The sequence below is a fragment of the Pinus tabuliformis genome, chromosome 1_1 (genome assembly GCF_031772625.1).
Source record: "Pinus tabuliformis cultivar Carrire ecotype Pingquan chromosome 1_1, CPIR1, whole genome shotgun sequence".
Taxonomy (NCBI): domain Eukaryota; kingdom Viridiplantae; phylum Streptophyta; class Pinopsida; order Pinales; family Pinaceae; genus Pinus; species Pinus tabuliformis.
Window position 1 is genome coordinate 831,248,897 of NC_142297.1, and position 21,440 is coordinate 831,270,336.

Genomic DNA, 21,440 nt, shown 5'->3' on the forward strand with positions numbered 1-21,440 from the left:
ATATTGTCCATTACCTTTTGGAATTTTGATGGCGCATTCTTTAGTCCAAAAGGCATCACATTCCACTCGTAGTGGCCTGCTGGTATGCTGAAAGCAGTCTTGAACTTATCTTTCTCTATAATGGCGACTTGCCAAAATCCTGCCTTCAGATCAAACTTAGAAAAAATCTTAGCTCCTGCTATCCTTCTGATCAAATCTCCTTTATGGGGTATGGGATAGGTATCATCTGCTAAGACTGAATTCAGAGGCTTATAATTAATTACTAACCTCGGGATACCTCCGATCTGTTCAGCGCTCTTGTTCACGTAGAACCCATAACAGTTCCAAGGATTGTCTGATTCTCTAATCAATTTTCTGTTAAGGAGCTGTTGGATCTCTTTTTCACAGAGATCTCTATATTCTTTACTCATAGGAATAGCTCGGCTCTTACAAGGCTTACCAACATATCCTTCCTTGTAAGGGAGCTCAACTGTATGCTGCTTTCTATGCCAAAAAGCATTGGGCTCTTCAGAGCAACATTCTTCTTCAATTTGCTTTTTCAGCTCTTCAATTTTGTTTCTTACTTGGGGAAGTTTGAGTTGTTCTTCTATTCTGAGTGTAGTCTTCAGATCTTTCAGATCTGACAATCTTGCTTCGGCTCTGTCCAAATTTTGCACAGTTTGGACCATTGTGGAAATTCTTGGATTTGAAATGTATGGTAATTCAATCCTCTTTCTTGTCCCTTTAGATGTGGGGACTGATATGAAATAACCAGCTTTTCCTCCTTTGAGCCTAAGTGAGCCATGAGGCTCTACTGCTGCCAAAAAGACATTTCCAAGGATGCAATCGACTGGAATGTCTGCAACTGCAAATTTCAGATTAATACAATGATTTTCAAAACAGAGAGAGGCTTTGGGTATTTCGTATAAAAGCTTTTGTTACCCAAACCTACCACTTTTCTTTCTGCAGCAACCCAATATTTAGCTGGAATGGTCTTTATATTGAGGATGTTTATATCTGCGCCTGAATCAATGAGCGCAATCATTTCAAACATTTCCCCTTTAATACAGAGGTCAATTTTGACATGATGTTGCTGGTAAGAGATGGTTAAAAGTCTCATCTCTTTGAATCCAAAGTTTGGATCTTTAATTCCTTCAGCAACTTGAACTTCTTGATTACTGCTATATTGAGCAGTATCCCATGGCTGATCATTTTCTGCTTCTTCTTTGGCCACCTGTTTTCCTTTCTTCAATTCTGCAATCTGAGATTTCATTGCAGAAATTTCTGTTTTGAGATTGTGAATCTCACGACTCACTTCTCCTAGAGTGAGTGATCTCACTCTGTCAGGTTTCTGTTGATGCCTTTGAAATGATTTTGTGTTTCTTTCATATGAAGCATCAATAAATAAAGACTTCTTACCTGAACTCTTTGAAGCGCTGGATTTTAGCTGATCCATGAATGCTTCAGTCAAGCGATTTTTCATTTCTCCATCCTCCATGGCTCATATCTGGGATAGAATCTTCAATTCATCTTCTTCAGTAGCAGCCATGAGAACTTTTTCTTTTTGGGGTTTGAGTTTTTCCCTTCTTCACTGGATTCACTATAGCATTCTGAATCAGAATCATAGTGAACTTGACAGGCACATTCTTCAGATTCAGAACATAAACACTTTGAAGAATCAGAATCTGAATATTGTTGTATATGAGCTTGTAGTTCTTCTGCAGAAGAAGAACTGAAAGAATCATAAGACGATTCTTCAATCTGGTGCTGCTGAGCTAATTCTCTGATCACAACATTGGGACAACATTCTGTCTAGGGGTGATTTTAGGGGCGAATGTTCGCCCTTTGGCGAAATTAAGGGGTTTTAAATTTTTAGTGAGCGAATATTTTGTATCATAGTACATTTTTACAAATCACCTCAAATAGCCCACCTTATTTTAAGGGAGAGGGTAAAAAAGGTAAATTTAGCCCTTGAAATTAGGAGTTACAGCCTTCCATTCGCCCATTTTCAAGAATAGGTTTTATTTAAGTGAATCCATTCACCCATTTTCAAGAATAGGTTTTATTTAAGTGAATCCTATGGGCCAAAGGCCCAAATACCATATTTATAAAAGAGGTATGGTAAATTAATAAAAATATAAATAAATGAGAGGTATATTAAATAAATAAAGCATTTTTTATATTTACTCCATAAGTCACCTTATATACATGCAAGGGTGTAAACAAATAAAAATATAAGTAAAGTGGAGGTATGGTAAATAAATAAAATGTCTTTTTATACTTACTCAAAAGGTATGGTAAATAAATAAAAATATAAATAAACTAGACACATAGTAAATAAATAAAACCTCTTTTTATATTTAGTCCATAACCCTCATTCTATTTATGAAGGCTCAAGAAAGAGGTTTTATTTAAGTGAATCCTATGGGCCAAATACCATATTTGTAAAAGAGATATGGTAAATTAATAAAAATATAAATAAGCGAGAGGTATGGTAAACAAATAAAATATTTTTTTATATTTACTCCATAAGTCACCTTGTATTTATGAATGGTATGGTAAATTAATATAAATATAATACCATGCAAAAAAAGGTTATTAACCCTAATATTAGTATTAATAAAAATAAAAATGGCACATGGTATTGACCCATGGTATTCACCAAAATGGCACATGGTATTGACCCATGGTATTCACTTGGAATGTAGCCTATTTAAATGGGGGAATTAAACCAACATAGATCCATCTTTACTCTGGATCTACTAACCCCCGAGAGGTATCAAATATCGTGATATGCAAACTAGCATAGAGTGAAAAAATATTTGATCCGATCAAGAGTAAAAATGGATGTTGTAATTTAATGTATGTTAAACATTTTAGCTTAGTTAAAATAAAAATAAAATAAAAATCAACTATTAATTTTATTAATTTTTATAAATTACTAATAGTAATTTCTAAGCTCTAGGTTTATGATAGCCCATGGTATTGACCCATGGTATTCATGTGAGCATAGACTATTTAAAGGGGAGATTCTATCTTAGATACATCTTAATTCTGGGTCTACCAAGTGCTCAGAGGGATAAATAGATTTCACCTAAGAGTGTAGATGTGGAGTTAAGATGGATATAGGTTGGTTTTTATGATAATGAAGATATTAAATAGACTTAGGAAATTATATTGTAAAAACATCTTAAGGTGAATGGTTAAAGAATAGACATTGGACAAGTATATTTGTATACTTCTGTTTTAAACTGAAACAAATCCAGGGCTAAAAGGAATGGATTGATTGCACTAGTCATCCTTCTATAACTTTCTAACATATGCTGGAGTAAACAGATTGTAATTTGGGTAATTTTTCTAATTGCAAATGGGAACATACTTGTGTATTGGCAGGGTGGTTATGAGGTCCCTAGAAGTGGAGTAAACAGATTGCAATTTGGATAATTTTTCTAATTTCAAACAGGATCATAATTATGTATTGGCAAGGTGGTTACGAGGTCCCTAGAAGTGATGAATTTGAATTTTTCTTGGTTTTATATATAGTGTTAGGTGTTTTCTCATGCTTTCTGTGAACGGCACGGGTGAATTTTATCCTACACCCACTAGGTTATCCATATGTAATTTCGGTAATTTTGATTTCAAAAGATATTTTAAAGAAATGCAATGATTTCATTTGTGTATTCAATAAACACAAGATTTTATAATTGAGTAAAATATTCGCCATGCCTGGTGAGAGATTCGCCAAAAAATTATATATACATATCATATTATTGATAAAATCACCTTCCATTTTTCCTATATACCATGGAGATTCGCCCATTTATTATACATGTAAATTTGGGGGGGTTCTTAAAATTTTCCCTGGTTCTGTCTTATGTGTGTGAGAACCACATTTCATGCACTGCATTGGTCCTCTTCCTTCCTGCTTGACTTGTTTCCCTTTCTGAACAAAGGCTTCTGATTTCTTGCCTTTGTTTCTCTTTGAAGCTTCACCTTCTGGACATCTGGAAGAAGTATGTCCATTCTGTCCACATAGCCAACAAGTAAGCTTATTCCATTTCTCTTGTTTTTGAGAATGCAGATGAATATCTGAAGGATTGTAATAATGTGTTCTTGGAACATATTTATAATATCCCTTTTTTCTTCTGGAGGTTTGGCCTCGGGTTTGCTTAGGATATTTCCTTCTATCCTTTGGATAATTTCTACGATTTTTGTAGAATGTTTCTTTAAATTCTCTTTTTGCTCTTTTCTTCGCTTTTCTCCTTTTTACCAAAGGATCATCTGCTGTCAGTCCATACTTACTGCAAATGGACTTCTTATCTGGTAATCTGGAAAGTTTTTCCAGAGATTTATTGACTTTTGAGCTGGTACAAAGACTTACCAGTGTCTTTGTAATATGGGCATATATTTCTCCCCATGTATAAGATTCAAAAGGTAATTGGAAGACTTCTTGTAGCCGGATGTAGTCTACGAACCTGGACGGCAGGGCTGCAAGGTAAACTTGTTTCCATAGCGAGTTCTTTGAATCTCTGACTTCATAAATTCGTTGCATCCAATCTCTGTGGAAGTCTTCAAACTGGGACATTTTATGGCACTTCAGATTCATAAGAATAACTTCATTTTTATCTGCAATTTTTGTTTTGCTACCACACCAATGTTCTAGGATCATTGATGTCAATGCTCCTATCATATTGTTGGTAGTCGTGCCATCAGGATTATGTATGACATCTCCATTTTCATCTTTAAGAACTTCTTCTTCCATTTTTGCAATAAGCTTTGGAGATGACTCTGTCTCCCACCACCTGAGGAGTGTTCCTGTAAAACACTGAATAATAGTCCTGCAAGCATCAATCTCACTTTTCCCTCTCAGACACATAAGCTTATATTCTGTATACATCATATCAATCATTTGTCTGATTTGACCAACACTCATGTTGTCAATGTTCCACTCTCTGTGGGACTCTGGGAAAAAGGTATGGGCTTCAGGAAGTTTACCTTTACCTTCAATATCAGGTGTTGGATACTTACTGAACCTATGCTCAAGAGGTTCATAAATGGGAAAGATCTGTGTATCAAGATCTTTCTGTTCTTTTTATTTTTCTTCTTCATCCTTAAATAAGGATGCAATAGTTACTTTTTCTGTAGCCTCAGATTCTGAAGATGTGGCTACTTCCTTGGGAAACAATGTTGGAAACCTGTTGATAGGCCTAATAGGATCCTGAATCTTTATACTTGTTTTGACAATGCTGGAAACATGTTGATAGGCCTAATAGGATCCTGAATCTTTATACTTCTTTTGACAATGCTGGAAACTTGTTGATAGGCCTAATAGGATCCTGAATCTTTATACATTTGACTTCTAAAGAGGAAAAATTTATAAGCTGTGCTAACTCAAATAAAGAAATATGCTTACAAGAGGAAGATGAACTGAAACAAACAGTATCTATAGTGGAGGGGTCTCTGTAATATTTACTCTGTTTACAGATGATTTCAATACCTCGACGGTCAATAGTGGATCTTCTGGGAAAGGATATGATTGCAGAAGATAGATTCTTTGTGATATCGACTGAGGTAATTTTCTTTGGCATGAGAGGCTTAGGATTATTTATTACCCAGTGCTCAGGGAATGTCAAGTCTTCCCATCTGATAGTTTGGTGTTCTATTTTCTTATTTTTAGGATCAGTCAGAACAACAACACTAGATTTGGAATCTCGACTGGGAGTATGGCGGATGGTTGGCCATAAAGTATTAGTATGTCGAAAACAGCCTTTGGTTTGAATGGCAATATTATTTCTCTTTTTATGCATATCGAAACCAGTGGTTTGGATCTGAAGCTATAGGATCTGATCAATGGTTTCATCAAATGTGTAGATAGAGAAATTTGGAAAATAGTCAAAATAGACTGGGCCATGAGACAATGGAGCAACAATTCCGCCAATTAAGGAATCAGTATACTTATTGTGTGTCAGATCTCGAACAGTGGCTAACACATAAGTATTTAACCCTTGGTGTGTCAAAGGGTTGACTCCTACTCTTATGCATCCTAAATGCAGATAGTTTGTTTTTAGTCTTTTGGCCTCTGCCTGTAACTCTTTTGGATTTAACAGAGAAATGGTCTGGATATTATCAGAGTTTTCTTGGATTTGACTCACAGACTCTTTGATGCTAATCCTAGTGGCAGCTTTTAAATGAAATACAGAAATATCATTATATACTTCTGAGGGAGCTATAGCAGGTAGTTCCCAACGGGCAGAAGGCTGGGGTTCTTCATACTCAAGTTCAGCACTATTTAGGACACGACTGGAACTTGAAGCAAACATATCTCTCAAAGGATTTTCTTCAGCCTTAGATTCTCTCTCTTCTAATTCACGGAAAGAAACTGATTTCCAGAATGAATCCATTCTTTATGAGTATAAGATTTAGAATACCGACCTTCTGAACCAGACGTTACTGGCTCTGATACCAATTTTAAGCAGGGGCTTCTGTCACAAGCTTGCTACTTGCTGCGTCTCTTTGTTTATCTTTGATAGCCAACTCCTGGTGAACTAGTGGTGAACTCAGCGTGAACCTAGTCAGAACTTTCTCGCTCTCATGGCCTTAAAAACGCCTAACAACGGCCTTGGCGTCCCTTCGTTCCTTTGGCAAACTTTTGATGAACTTCCTGTGAACTTCGGATGAAAGCTCAAAGACAACTACTACCATAGCAGACAATATAAATATTCAAGGTATTCAATTGCGGAATAGTGTACTCATTATTTCAAAATGGATATTGTTGAAAATGCAACAAGATGATGGAGCTTAGTGAAAAGAAGTCGCCTTCACTAAGTGGGCCCGCAGGCTATTTTTGGCGCAAAGTCTATTTTTAGACATATGGATCATGGTCTATGAGTTTCAAGATGCTATTTGTGGATGATTGGTCATGTTGGTAAAAATAGATGGACTTCTATTTTTAGACATATGGGCGGAGTCTATTTTTAGACTGCCAGGCTAAAAATAGAACAGTCGAATATTATTAGCTCATAATAATATTTGGACTTTAAACATTATCTTATCCTCTTGGAGCACTTCAGTTCGAGCTACAGATGTGGCACATGCAGTTGTCAGAAAGAAATACGCTTTTCTTATGAGTCAGTTGAGCTATTGCATGATGGACTTCAGTCAGAACTCAAGTGATTGAGTTTGGTGGAGTTGATGGAAGAGTTTATGGAGTTGTGTTCAGTTTGACTTGGTTGAACTAGTTGTATTTAGTCTAACTGCAGAATATAGTACTGATGAGTAATGTGAATTAATTATTAATTAATTCACTAATTATTAACTCATAAAGAAACTAAAGAATACATCAGTTAATTCAGTGCATGGACAGTTCAGTGGAGACAGGTGTTAAGAGGTTGAGATTGCTATCAGTTGTGACTATAGTTGTGCATGAGATTTTGCACATGCATTGATTGAGTATTGCCAATAAGGAATGCGTGGTTCAGCCAAGGGAAATACGAGTTTGCTTCAGCCATTCTCATCTATTCTCGTGCAGGATTGCGCAGTGGAGGCAGGCAAGCAGCGGAGGAGATTTGAACCTGTGATTGATTCAGATCTGAGCTAGTTTGTGTGTAACAGGTGGAGATAGTGGTGAGTACTTGTGAGGAGTATTGTACTATGTATTGTTACATGTTCTCAATCATTATAATATATAGATAGTGTGGGGTTTTTAGCTGTATGTTTTCCCCAGGTTACATACTGTGTTAATGTGCGCATGCGATTGATGTTTCATTGTTTTTAATTCTGCAAAATTGATGATCAACATAGAGGAGGTTATGTATTATGCATGTATTCCACAATAGTGTATAATCGGGATAATCTCTGTGAATAAGTGTCCTATTATTCAAAATTTCTACATGGTATCAGAGCAGAGTTGATCATCAGATCTATTATTCAGAAAGTGATTACATTCTATTTCTTCAGGCAGAGTCTGTAATCGGGCCAGGTAGCCTCTAGATTCATCCTTCTTTTGGAAGGTGAGATATCTGGTAAAAGCCCATACAATCAATCTCTGTACGAGAAATACTTTGTTCTCACGAATTTTAGATCAGAAGCGGTTGAGTTTTGAGCTGGTGGAATTTGAATTTGCAGTAGTGTTTTCTTGGTGTCAAAGTTGAAATGTCTTTCAACGGATTGCGATTGGAGAATGCTCTTGAAGGCAGCTCGAACTATATTGCATGGAAAGACAGGATGGCGGCAGTGTTAGATGACAACGGGCTGAAGGAGTTCATAGAGGCTGAGGTCCCAAAGCCTATTGATGCTGCTGAAGTTGTGGCTTGGCAAAACAAGACAGCAAAGTGTCGAAGGATTCTGTTGGAGGGCGTGAAGGATCACATTGTGTCCAACCTGCATGGAAGGGCTTCTCCATACTTGATGTGGAAAGAGTTGACAGATTTATTCCAAAGCAAGAGCGACCAGAGGAAGTTGGCGCTCAAGGATAAACTTAGAAACATTAAGTGTGTGAATGGAGACAGTATTCCCCAGTATCTCACGAAGTTCACCCAGCGCCGGAATGAGCTGGGAAGTGTGGGGGTGACTGTCGATGATGAGGACTTGGTGAGCTTGGCTCTCCTTGGTCTTCCGAAGAGTTGGCATTCCTATCAGGACTCTGTCAATGGTCGGGAGAAATTGCCATGATGGGAGAGACTTTGGTCGGATCTTGTGCAGGACGAGATCAGAGGGAGCACCAGAGACAGTTCTTCATGCATGCATGATGAGGAGAATTGTGCCTTAGCGAGTAAAGCAAAGAAGGGGAAGGAGAAGGGTTCTCTTTCTGAATCCAGTTCTTCCAATGATGGGAAGAAGGTTGACAAATCGAAAGTGAGATGCTTTCGTTGTCATGAGGTGGGCCATTATGCTACAAATTGTCCACGGAGGAAATCCAAGAAGGGATCCAGGGAAGGATTTGAAGGTGAGGCACTTGCTTCACAGTTTGAGTTGGATTTCACACTCTTCGCATGCATGGTTTCATCCATGGTGGGAAGTGGTTGGTTTCTTGACAGTGCAACTTCTTTCCACATGACCGGTGACAAGAGTTTGTTCAGTACTTTGGAGGAGAAAGATCTCCAGATACACATAGCGATGGGTAATTATGAGAAGTATAGTGTCTTAGGTGTAGGCACGGTTATTTTTCAGAGGGAGCATGGAGCTCGCCTTACCTTGACCGATGTCAAGTATGTAACAGGACTAAAGAGAAACTTGGTGTCGATCGCGATGCTGGAAGACAGAGGCTGTGATGTAGTCTTCAGTAAGGGAAAGGTTTTCCTTAGACACATCATCACTAGACAGGTGAAGCAGATTGGTTCACGGATCAATAACCTATATGCTCTTGAGGTTCAAGATGCATGCAAAGCCTTGAACAACGAGGAAACTGATGGAGACTTGATCGTTGAGAGGGAGCGTATATTACCTATCAACATGCAGAGCTAGAAGAAGTCTCAGATGATTGCGGAGGAGCCACGATTGGTGCAGCAGCTTCAGGAGGTTATGGAGCAGCCACAACAAGGAAATCTGAAAGGAGATCGAGTAGAGACATCTACTCATGCAGAGACCTCCAATAGGGGGAAACTTCGAGCCAGGTGGGCTGAGGGATCACATGCAGCCATACCTCTAGGTAGGAGGTGGGGTGATGTGGATTGGTCGTCGCAAGGAGGAGGGGTAGGATCCTTGAGGTACCCAACCTCTTGGATGAGACCTTGCTACGGGAGCCCTGATGTAGAGTAGCAGGAACTGACTGATTGGGTAGAGACAGATGCAGATGGAACGGCAGAGAGAGCAACAGTGTAGGGAATCCCAGGACAATGCAAAGCTAGCAGGCTGCAGTAATGCGAGAGGCACAAGTGTTTTGCACAGTGCTAGGTGGCACAGAGAGGTGTGCAATGGTGCGAGATGCATGGAGATGTTGCAGTAGCACAGATGTCAGAGAGGGAGAACTTGTCAGCAACAGGTAGAGCTTCAGCATCAGAGTATGTTCTTAGCCCAACAGAGTGGTCAGTTGGGAGTGTTTTTGTTCCAAGTGTTGTTGGAGCAAGTGGACCGGGAAAATGTGTTGCATGTAGAACATTCCAGAAGTTGCAAGATAGGGGTTGCAGATAATCCATATCTTGTTGAGAGGGAGTGTTCAAAATGCAACAAGATGATGGAGCTTAGTGAAAAGAAGTCGCCTTCACTAAGTGGGCCCGCAGGCTATTTTTGGCGCAAATTCTATTTTTAGACATATGGATCATGGTCTATGAGTTGCAGGATGTTATTTGTGGATGATTGGTCATGTTGGTAAAAATAGATGGACTTCTATTTTTAGACATATGGGCGAAGTCTATTTTTACACTGCCAAGCTAAAAATAGAACAGTCAAATATTATTAGCTCATAATAATATTTGGACTATAAACATTATCTTTGTTATATACCTAGGGGGGATAATATGGGGTACCAAGGGAGGTACCCAAGGTAATAATGTAATAATGGGATGGGCCATAGTAATAAATAAGGTGGTTAACCCATATCATGTAAGGGACCACAAGTAGTTAGTAATAATGTAATGGGCCCATGGTATTAGTTGATGGTATGAGGAAACCATGGTAATGACCCATCGTATTGTATGTATGGGGCCTATATAGAGGCTAGAGACTCCACATGGAGAGTGTCAAGGATTATTGTATGAACATGCATATGGCTTGTGGAGTGTTCTCCTTCCTTAAGGAGTGAATGTATGGTGTTGCCCTACCTTAAGGGTTTGATAAATAAAGAGAATCATTTCTATCTATTTCAATCTTATTATTCTTGGGTTTATTTCTGTTATCATATATTTCTAGGTCAGATCTATAACAAGTGGTATCAGAGCACTTTCTTGGGCACAAGGGGAGAATTTTTTTAATTTTTTGAAGGATTTCGGGGGCGGCGAGTTTGCAAATCAGATATGTATGTTTTGGTGAAAGATCTACAAAATCTAATTGTAGATCTGTATTCTTTGTGAAAAAATAGCCAATTTCAAAAAAAAAATCGGTTGAATCGGAGTCCGGATGAAGGAGATATCGCTGATCTAAAAATCAGTGGGGTTGCAGACAATTTTTCAGGGCAGCGAGTTGGCGGCACAGATTTGGAAGTCTTGGTGCAACACCTTTAAAATCTAATTGTATATCTGTATTCTTTGTGAAAAAATACCCAAATTCAAAAAAAAAATCAGTCGAATCGGAGTCCGGATGAGGGAGATATCGCTTATTTAAAATCAGCTCTTTTTTGCAGAAATTTTGGTGACGGCGGGAGAGTTGCAGCACAGATCTGAAATTCCAAGTGCCTGGATCAAGATTTCTACCACATGGACAGATGCAAAATGATTGTTCCATTTCTAAAAACAGGTTATAAGAGGGATTTTGAGCAATATTGACGGAATTGTGACCATTTCAAATTTTCGCCAATATTTTTTGTGATGGCGAGCCTAGATCGGAATTTGAGGGACTTGTATAAATTTGATGGCTCTCATCCAGCTAGATGGCTAGCACAAATGGAGAAATATTTGGATCAAGTCTATGATAATGAGACTCAGCTTATGGTGGGAAGCATGTACTTGGACAATGAAAGACAACAATGGTGGCAAGAGCATCAACGTTCCAATGGAAGGTTTTTTACTTGGGATGCCTTCAAAAAAGCTCTTATAGAGCGCTTTGACCGTAAATCTAATCTTGTGGATAAGCTCACACAGACAGACACACAACCTAGCAAAGATTTTATTTTTACAGGAAATAAGGAAACCAAGGAACCAAAAGGGTTATTTTTTGCTGGTATCTCTGTATTGCAGGTTCATGGATTGATTCAGAAGGAGAAAATCATTGTGTCTATAAATCCGAGTTGCAAGCATAATTTCATCAATGTTAATTTGGTAAAAAAATTTCAAATTCCAGCAAAACACATTGAAAACACACAAGTGGATAATGAGGATGTTCTAGTGTATAAGGATTTGAATTAAAGAAAAAGACACCGTAGGTTAAAACTTCAACATATCATCACCCACATCACCCCGCAAGAAAACAACCAACAAGATGGCAACCAATTAGCCACATGGACAACAACCCCTGTATGATGGATAGCAAGGAGCGAAGATCCACCTACTACACATCAGCACAGAAGAGTTGCCACAGTCAACTTCCATCTCAAGCGAGCGAGACACCAGCGAGATCGAGGGCTCACCTTTCTCTTGGATGGCTAGATGCACGTGCATGGTACCAGTGGACTACTCTTTTGAGTAGATCTTATTATTTGTGTTCTTCTCATGTTTCGGGGACGAAACATGCTAAGGGGGGTGGAATGTTATATACCTAGGGAGGATAATATGGGGTACCAAGGAAGGTACCCAAGGTAATAATGTAATAATGGGATGGGCCATAGTATTAAATAAGGTGGTTAACCCATATCATGTAAGGGACCACAAGTAGTTATTAATAATGTAATGGGCCCATGGTATTAGTTGATGGTATGAGGGAACCATGGTAATGACCCATGGTATTGTATGTATGGGGCCTATATAGAGGCTAGAGACTCCACATGGAGAGTGTCAAGGATTATTGTATGAACATGCATATGGCTTGTGGAGTGTTCTCCTTCCTTAAGGAGTGAATGTATGGTGTTGCCCTACCTTAAGGGTTTGATCAATAAAGAGAATCATTTCTATCTATTTCAATCTTATTATTCTTGGGTTTATTTCTGTTATCATATATTTCTGGGTCAGATCTATAACAAGTGGTATCAGAGCTATAACAAGTGGTATCAGATTTATAACAATCTTATCTTCTTGGAGCACTTCATTTCGAGCTACGGATGTGGCACATGCAGCTGTCAGAAGGAAATACGCTTTTCTTATGGGTTAGTTGAGCTATTGCATGATGGACTTCAGTTAGAACTCAAGTGATTGAGTTTGGTGGAGTTGATTGAAGAGTTGATGGAGTTGTGTTCAGTTTGACTTGGTTGAACTAGTTGTATTTAGTCTAACTGCAGAATACAATAGTGATGAGTGATGTGAATTAATTATTAATTAATTCACTAATTATTAACTCATAAAGCAAATAAAGAATACATCAGTTAACTCAGTGCATGGACAGTTCAATGGAGACAGGTGTTAGAGGTTGAGATTGCTATCAGTTGTGACTATAGTTGTGCATGAGATTTTGCACATGCATTGATTGAGTATTGCCAATGGGGATTGTGTGGTTCAGCCAAGGGAAATACGAGTTTGCTTCAACCATTCTCATCTATTCTCATGTAGGATTGCGCAGTGAAGGCAGGCAAGCAGCGGAGGAGATTTGAACCTGTGATTGATCCAGATCTGAGCTAGTTTGTGTGTAACAGGTGGAGATAGTGCTGAGTACTTGTGAGAAGTATTGTACTATGTATTGTTACATGTTCTTAATCATTATAATATATAGATAGTGTGGGGTTTTCAGCTCTATGTTTTCCCCGGATTACATACTGTGTTAATGTGTGCATGCGATTGATGTTTCATTGTTTTTAATTCCGCAAAATTGATGATCAACGTAGAGGAGGTTATGTATTATGCATGTATTTCGAAATAGTGTATAATCGTGATAATATCTGTGAATAAGTGTCATATTATTCAAAATTTCTACAGATATCAAGATTTTCACAGAGAGATTCCTTATCAGAGATTGATTATCTTCGCGTTTATCGGACTTTATGCTGTTCGCAAAGAACAAGCAATACCAAAGGCTACCTTGCGAAAGATAGGCTCTGCCTCAGCATATGACTGGACTCATATACAGACTCGAAGACTTTTAAATTGATCTGGCCACTTTAGGTTCTTACCAGTGCCTAGCACACTGATACACAGGCTTCTCAGATCACCTAAAGACTTGAGTTCTTCTCGTGATGCAAGTAGATCAGACTGAATGTCCGCAGTTGCAGAGCAGGAGAAGCTCTTGACACAATGACTCTATCAAACTCTAAGACTCGATCTCACTCCGAATGCCACAACAATGAGCTTTACCCTCCTTATATAGGAAATGAGAGGGGACAAACATCACTGTAGGCTATCAGTGGACTGACCAAAAGGTGGATGGAATCATTACTTTCGGGTAAAGCCTAAGCAACATCCACACAAGGATTCCAGTCCGGAAAAGAAAATTGAAGAAGAATGCTGCTCTGAAGAGCCCAATGCTTTTTGGCATAGAAAGCAGCATATAGTTGAGCTCCCTTACAAGGAAGGATATGCTGGTAAGCCTTATAAGAGCCGAGTTATTCCTATGAGTAAAGAATATAGAGATCTTTGTGAAAAAGAGATTCAACAGCTCTGTAATAGAAAATTTATTAGAGAATCAAACAGTCCTTGGAATTGTTATGGGTTCTACGTGAACAAGAGAGTTGAACAGATCAGAGGTATCCCGAGGTTAGTAATTAATTATAAGCCTCTGAATTTAGTCTTAGCAGATGATACCTATCCCATACCCCATAAAGGAGATTTAATCAGAAGGATAGCAGGAGCTAAGATTTTCTTTAAGCTTGATCTGAAGGCAGGATTTTGGCAAGTCACCATTACAGAGAAGGATAAGTTCAAGACTGCTTTCAGCATACCAGCAGGCCACTACGAGTGGAATGTGACGCCTTTTGGGCTAAATAATGCGCCATCAAAATTCCAAAAGGTAATGGACAATATTTTTAAGCCGTATTTTGACTGGCATATTGTATATATAGATGATGTGTTGATATTCTCTAAAAGCATTCAGGATCCTCCCGAGCATGTAAATATATTTAAGAATTTAGTTAAGCATAATGGTCTAGTGCTTAGCTAGAAAAGATAGAGGTTTTCCAAACCACTATCAAATTTTTAGGACACACAATCTACAATGGACAGATTTCACTGCAAAAGGATGCATTAGAATTTGCAGATAGATTTCCTAATGTCATAACAGATAAGAATCAACTGCAAAGGTTCTTAGGTTGTCTCAATTATGTCAGTAACTTCTATCAGTATTGTGCAAGCGACAGAAGGATACTGAATAAAATATTGAAGAAAAATCCTCCAGATTGGACAGATGTCCATACAAAAGCAGTACAGAACATTAAAGCCAAGGTAAAATCTTTGCCTATTTTATATGTTGCTGATGATCTTGCATTCAAGGTTGTAGAATCAGATGCAAGTAATGTTGGATGGGGAGGTATTTTAAAGCAGAGAGTTGGAGATAATGAACAAATTGTTCAATTTGCATCTGGGGTATGGAATCCAGAGGAACATAATTACTCCACAATAGAAAAAGAAGTCAAGGCAACATGGAATTGTATCAGTAAGTTTGAGGTATATCTCATTAATAAACCTTTTTTACTCAGAACTGATGCATCAACTTTACAGAAAGTATTGACAAAAGACATCAAGAAAGCCGAAGAAGCAAAGTTTGCCAGGTGGCAAGCACTTTTTGCAAACTTTGATTTTCAAGTTGAGCACATTAAAGGTAAAGAAAACAGTCTCCCTGATTTTCTCAGCAGGGAATATATTGAAGCACGAGAACATGTCATGATGATAGTCACTGAGTGGGATCAGAACCAAAGACAAGAGGTACTAAGGACTATCCCAGATAATCAAGACTGGGAAGAATATAAAAGAAATTGGAAACCCACTTGGCAGCTCAGAAATACGAAAGTATTGGACGCCAACTTGCAACCTCACACTGACATCCAACACTTTGTACCAAAAAGGAAAGTGTACCCTAAAGGAAGCAAGTGGATTCATGATATGATTTATGATAAAGCACGGAGAGATGCCGATATTGCACAACAAGCTTTGGAACAGAATTTTCATGATATTGGGACCATCTGATACCATGGGGGACCCAGCACGGCCATACATGAAAGATTCATCTGCATCTACAGAACAAGAGATCTCTCGAATGAGGCAGGACATTTTCGAACTCAGCCTGCTACTAGATGGCCAAGAAATGACCCAAAAATTATTTTTCCGGCCACTGTGTACAATTTTGCAGATTACAAACAGCTTTGGTGGGACTTCCTCAATGTTGATGACAAAGTAGGAACACATTACACAAAACTGAAGTTTAGCACAGTTTGCCACTACCAAGGATACCAACAATGAAAATGGTTCAGAGATTGGTGGACTGATTATGATGTTAGCAGAACTGCAATGGATCTAGTATGGCATGAGCAATATTGCAAAAGCCATTGTAATTTATGTATTGAACAACATCTTGAAGAATGATTTCACCCTATCTACAAAACTGTCAAAGATATGACAGAAGGAGAATGGTCATCATCTCATAATATAAACTACTCACTCAAAGAATACATGAGAGAACATTTAGAGTGGCTAGTTTTGACTAAAGTAAAATATCAGATTGTTTTGGGAAAACCTATGATTGTCCGCAGGATATATACAAAAGCCTGGGATGAACAATTGTATAAAAGAACTAGATTCCTTGAACTAACAGTAATCTAACGGTTCACATGGGCTTTCCATTAAAAGCATCCATAGTGTAATAATGAAAACCAGTCATAAGGGCTTAATTATGACCATATTTCCCATGGGCTTTGCTGTACTAAAGCCTCCACTGTGTAAATAATCCATGCACTATATTTTCCCATGGGCTTTTGATATATGAAAAGCATCCACTTTGTTTTGTCGGTATTATATTTCTCGTGGGCTTTGATAAAAAGTATCCACCTTGTTCTGTCATAATCACTTTTCGAAAGATTTACTTTTCCAGACTGGAATCCTTGTGCAGATGTCGCTCTGGCGTTACCCGAAAGCAATGATTCCATCCACCTTTTGGTCAATCCACTGATAGCCTACAGTGATGCTTGTCCCCTCTCATTTCCTATATAACGAGGGTAAAGCTCATTGTTGTGGCATTCGAAGTGAGATCGAGTCTTAGAGTTTGATAGAGTCATTGTGTCGAGAAATCAACATAGATTAGATATTTCCTTTCCTTTTAAAGATCCAACGGAGGAGCATTTAATGACAGTGCCTTCTCATACGTGCGATGTCGTAGTGGTCGATGCTTTTTCTTAGAAGCATGGGCTGTGCCGTGTTAAAAGTATAATGGGTCTGATATAAACTATGAAATGAAATGAAATGATATTTTAAGGTTCACGAGACTAACAATAGTCTATGAGACCATTAGTTTCTTGTTTTTCGTTCTTTATAGTTTAGTCTTTTTCCGATTCAAATTGATGCTGAGCTGACTCAACCTTCCAACAATCTCCTCGCTAAAAAGACAATGCCAAAAAATTGAAGCTAACATGCTCTCATAACTTTCTCTAATGTCTTTGAATGCATCACATTCCAAAATGAAATGTTTCTCCATGAAATGCTAGCTCCAATGAACTATTTTTGTTGTAAATCACACGTAGGGTTGAATTCTTCAATGTAATATTTCTTCTTTCTACCCAAATCTTTTCCCCATATCTTTTTATGAAATTTCTCCATAACAAGATCCTTTACTCCTTGCTATTTGTGAATTGTACACTTAACCACAACTTACTTTTGATTTTTGTACCAAGACTCTCAAAACCATTTTCCTGTTGCGGACTTATGTTTCTATTCTCACGAGGACGCTCAAATCCGAGCATTGAGTCATCCGCCGAGGTGAGAAAACCCTGTGTCCATAATAAATATGATAAATATGAAGAATAATTGTGCAGTGTTGTGATCAACGAGCGATCCTTGATGCCTCATCTGAAGGCGCAATGTTGATAAGTTTCTCTTGAATCCTCCCCAATTCCATTTCTAGTGGTTTGCGGGATATATTGTTATTACAACAATTTTACCACATTCTGGGAATATTCGCCTTCACATTATTGGTGATATTGGAAAAACCTGGTGATTCCATCAGGGTTATCTGAGGTATCAAATGTGCTTTTCATTCCAGCGAATTCATTTACTTTTATCAATGGCCTCATATGAATTATTATTTCATTTTATATGTAATGTCCCTTAATAATAAACAATAAATAATAAATAATAATAATGATAAAAATAATAAATAATAAATAATATAATATAATATTAAAATACAAGAAAATAAATAATAAACAATAACTAAAAAATTAGTAATAGTAAATAAATAATAAAATAATAAATAGCAATACTAAAGCTAAATAAATATAAAAAGAAATAAAACAAGAAAAGCAGTGAAAATCAGTAAAGCTATCAAAAAGTAAAAATAAAAGACATAAAACAAGAAAGAACTAAAGTTGCATGTAGACACATGGAGTGTGTGCATGTGGTTCCCCTTCCAATGTTTGCTCTCTTTAATAGATGGTGAGAAATGATGGAATACCTCTCCTGACTCGGTCTGTATCCCAGTCCAAGGCTGGCCCCAAGGCTCGCACCTAACTCAGACCTCATCTGCCCCAAGGCAGGCATCCGGTATGGTACTCAATGACTCCGGGCATCTCACAAGGATGGCCCACACCCTACACAACTATTAAAGCGCACAGCCCCAGGCATCAAATTCCTTACACCCCCACCATACTTCGACATCCCAATCCAATAACAGGCACCTAGCCTAGAACATCAGACACTTGGCCTCCTCAAGATGGTCCCATAGCCCTACAAGAGCTATCCATCAAAAGCTACACAAGATAAAGGAACCACTGGCATATGTAGTGTTGATTGAGTTTGTCCCCAGCCCATATGGTGTTACTTATTCTCCTTCAGGCTCGCACGAGATCATCAAATAAACCGGCCCTCTCGGCCCATTTGTGGAGTCGTGTGAATCATCACACCTCAACATGCAACCAATGCATTAGCCATACCATCATAGTATCATAGAAAATAATCCACATGCCAAGTCTTGCATGTCATCATGAGAACATTCATCATTGTTAATCGCAACATTATGAATAATAACAAACTACATGCTCATGCATGTCATAAATTTGTATGCAACTATCACATGCTTCACCTTATGAAATACCCTCATAAGTTATAACTTCAACATATTTGCATCAAAGACATATCATGACTAATCACATGTCAATAAACCTCATATTATAGCATCATAATTCCTATGCCACATTATGCATATCATATCCATCATGAGTATTTAACATTAAATACCTATCATCACGTAGTAAATGAATATGTCAATATACCTTGACTTAACATCATAATGCCTATGCATATCATCATCATCCTAAGGATACATCATCACTATTGTAACAACTATATAAATATGAACCACATGTGCATGATTACCCTTATACCATCATATCATCAATATGAGAAACATCTCAATACTTATCAAATATAGAATAATACTCTATAAGCATTCTTATCATGATTCATCAGAAAAATCAATTTCATTTACTTTACAGTCATTCAACTATGAACTAAGATTAATCAACATCCATCTAGGATCTATGTTATCTCATCACTGTTATTAGTGTTATGTTTTCATTAAGATACAATAATCATTTCCACTTCTTTCAACTAGGAAGTTGACCATTTACACCATAGGTATAAGCATCTAAGTACATCGTTAAATATCACATGAGCCTCATCATCTTGAGTCTTAATCTCTCGTCATATATTCTTCCTTCCCCAAGAAAATTCTGGTGAAATTCATTGTTAAGATATTAGTAGTTATGCAATCATTTTTTTTTTAATCATCTATCTCAGAATTAAATTCCCTTTGTTTTACATCCATTTACCCTTTGGCTAACTGATTCTAATACCGCTATAGGCAATTGCATATAAACACTAGGTCATCATGATTTAATTTTATATCATGCTTAATTTATTTGCATGAGGGTTTGTTGATCCATGTTGACTTATACATACATCACTTAACAATTATCATTTTCATCCACAAAAAATATTTTCTTATCTCATCAAGTTCATAACTCAATACCACTTGATTGTTTTATCGTAAATTCACCCTTCTTCAAGTTGGACAAGAGATTCTTGCTCATTAAATAGTATCTTTACTTTAAATTTTGAGACAATTGGAAACACTACTACCATCATTGTCCATGGAAAATTTAAATGTGTGGTGTTCAAGTTGGCTCTTGGTAAAAGAGCACCCGGAATGCCCTTTGAAGTGGGAGGGTGCGATCATACCAGCGTTAATGCACCAGATCCCATCAGAACTTTGCAGTTAAGCGCACTTGGGCTAGAGTAGTACTGGGATGGGCGACCTCCCAGGAAGTATTATTGTTGCACCCTCCCCCCTTTTACTTTATTATTCTTTGGGTACTTTTCAATCTTTTAAAAGACTATTTTTTTTGTATCACAGATTTCCTTCTTGCATGTGCAAGAACAAATATATAATACTTTGTTCCTAATGACCAGAAACCTTCTCCTTTTAGATGTTCTCTCCAATTTATTTTATTGCAAACAAATACTAGATACATATTGAAATTGAGTTCATCAATGGGATACATCCAGTTTACTTTTAATGTAGCATGAGGAACTTACACTAATGCTTTACAACATCAAGCATTGAATAACAGTAGAAAATTGTTTCTCTTGCTATGTGAAGCATTGTTATAAAGTTGCAGACAATACAAGTAATTCCAAAGTTGCATATAGTTAATATCTATGGTAGAACCAAATAATTAAGGCAGTTGCGTTGCACTGGACACAACAATATCAAATAACATATTTTAGTAATTTTAAAGGTGAATTTGAGGAACAAAATGCGAACCTTATTCCATCATTCCAAGGTTCTATCATTCATTCTCTTGGGAGAATAGTGTTTTAAGACAGAGGAGTCACTGGCAGTAGTACGTTGATTAAGGGCTCAGAGGTGGCCAGTTGTAGCAAGTCCTTGCACAATTGAGCCTACGGTTGGGTGGAGAGTCATCCCCAAATCCTTGTTGCAGTAAGCAGACTTCAACCATAGGTAACTGCTACTCATAGTTTGAACTTGATGTTAATTAGTAGATTAATTACATGTTTATATTTGGTTGTTACATTATAGCTTTGGGTATGCAAAAATAGCAGATAACTCTAGATTGGAATGCAATGAATCTCCCTGAACCTAGTTTTTAAGGATGATCCCAGTGAATTATTTGTGGTTGCTTTCTTGTGTCTGTTTCATGTCATATGTCTTGTGTGTGTTGTATATGTGAAATTGTAAAGTTTTAAAGTTTGGAAGCTTAATTAGATTTGAATATGTTGGAGCTTGAAACATAATTCAAGAAACTGCGTTGAGAATGAGAAGTTAAATCATGTCACCACCTTGAATGCCAGTTCCTGATGTATTCAATTGAGGTATTGTTCATTTTCTACTAAATATTTTTATATTCCTTGAATAGGCTTAAACTGGTGATTCTTTATTTTTATTTTTTTAAATTCATTATTATTTTTATACATTTATTATTATTATTATTATAGGTGCTTCAGGGATGGTATCAAGCATTTCATTTTGTTTTAGTTTGTTTTTTATCAAAATTTTATGTTGTATAG

The 21,440-nt window shown here is 37.4% G+C and overlaps 1 pseudogene; it reads left to right on the top strand.

Moving 5' to 3' along the window:
• The first annotated feature begins 20,076 nt into the window (after positions 1-20,076).
• Positions 20,077-20,195, top strand: LOC149216692 (5S ribosomal RNA; annotated as a pseudogene).
• The last annotated feature ends 1,245 nt before the right edge of the window (positions 20,196-21,440 follow it).